The sequence below is a fragment of the Arachis hypogaea genome, chromosome 16, assembly GCF_003086295.3.
Source record: "Arachis hypogaea cultivar Tifrunner chromosome 16, arahy.Tifrunner.gnm2.J5K5, whole genome shotgun sequence".
NCBI lineage: Eukaryota > Viridiplantae > Streptophyta > Magnoliopsida > Fabales > Fabaceae > Arachis > Arachis hypogaea.
The window spans coordinates 133,322,320-133,323,868 of NC_092051.1; the positions used below are offsets into that span (position 1 = coordinate 133,322,320).

Here is a 1,549-nt window from a genome sequence, read left to right on the forward strand (position 1 = left end):
TTTTGTTTCAATTAATATATTATCGGAAAATTGAGGCCAACTTGATCCTCTTCCCCAGGATCCCAGATGAGGAAACCCTAGGAGAGCCGCTAAAGGAATGGGTCATAATTATTATGGAGAACCCGCATGGCCAAACGATCTTTTATATATTTTTTCCATAGTTATTCTAGGTACTATTGCCTGTAACGTAGGTTTAACAGTTTTAGAACCATCAATGATTGGGGAACCCGCGGATCCATTTGCAACTCCTTTGGAAATATTACCGGAATGGTATTTCTTTCCTGTATTTCAAATACTTCGTACAGTGCCCAATAAGTTATTGGGCGTTCTTTTAATGGTTTCGGTACCCGCGGGATTATTAACAGTACCCTTTTTGGAGAATGTTAATAAATTCCAAAACTCATTTCGTCGTCCAGTATCAACAACCATCTTTTTGATTGGTACTGCAGTAGCCCTTTGGTTGGGTGTTGGAGCAACATTACCTATTGAGAAATCCCTAACTTTAGGTCTCTTTTAAATTGATTCACTAGTGAATTAAAATCTCATATATATTGGGTATCTAGGAAGAATTCACTTTGAAATGACTAATCCCTAGATACATCTTTGAACCTACTCTCAGTATGTAGATTTTTTCTAAATTTTTCTAAAGATTCAAATTCTATATTTTCATCTTTTTTTTTCTTTCTTTTTTATTTTCGATATATAACTTTGGTAAGAGCCAGTTCATCTAAATAGAAATCTTAGGAAGAATTAGGTTGGAATAGAAAAAAATTTTCTATCTTTTTTCATCCCTTAACAAGAATAAGGTAATAATTTCACTATTTAGGTGATTGACAGAGTATAGGTTATCTCCGAAGTGAATGGTGGTTGATAGAAAAACCATTGATTATAATTGCCGGTATGAGTACTGCGTTCAACATGAAACTTGTGGTTCATAGTAAAACACCTATTTTCTTGTTGAGACCTAATAGAATATAATGGAACTAAGAAAAGAAATAGGAGGTCAAATTCAGCCTTTAAACTACTGTTTAATTATTTCATTGTCATTCTCAATATAACAAGAATGGAATCACGCTCTATAGGATTTGAACCTACGACATCGGGTTTTGGAGACCCACGTTCTACCGAACTGAACTAAGAGCGCTTATTATTTATTTTTTTAATAACATAATAATATTATATTAATAAAATATTATTAAATTTTAAGTGACCCCAATACATCTTGCTTGCATATACCATTTCGCGAGGTAATCCACATCGATGTAATGAAAGTGATGGTCCTACTACAATAATAGAACGTCCCGAATAATCAACCCTTTTTCCAAGTAGGGTTTCACGAAATCTTTCCTCTTTACCTTCAATTATATCTGAAAATAATTTGTAAACCTTATTATGACCATCCCTCATCGGTTGCCCGCGGATTCCATTATCCAGAAGCGTATCCACGGCTTCTTGTACCAATTTCTCCCGGCACATTACTAATTCGCTTGAAGTAGATCTACTTGTTGTTAATAGATCGATAAGAGCATTGTTCCGATAGATAACTCTT

At 34.3% G+C, this 1,549-nt stretch overlaps 1 non-coding gene across 1 annotated transcript; it reads right to left on the reverse strand.

Annotated features, from left to right (window-relative positions):
• Window positions 1-1,070: 1,070 nt before the first annotated feature.
• TRNAW-CCA (transfer RNA tryptophan (anticodon CCA)) lies at window positions 1,071-1,144 on the reverse strand. The gene has a single exon. It is a non-coding gene; the product is annotated as a tRNA-Trp (tRNA).
• Between the last annotated feature and the right edge of the window lie 405 nt (window positions 1,145-1,549).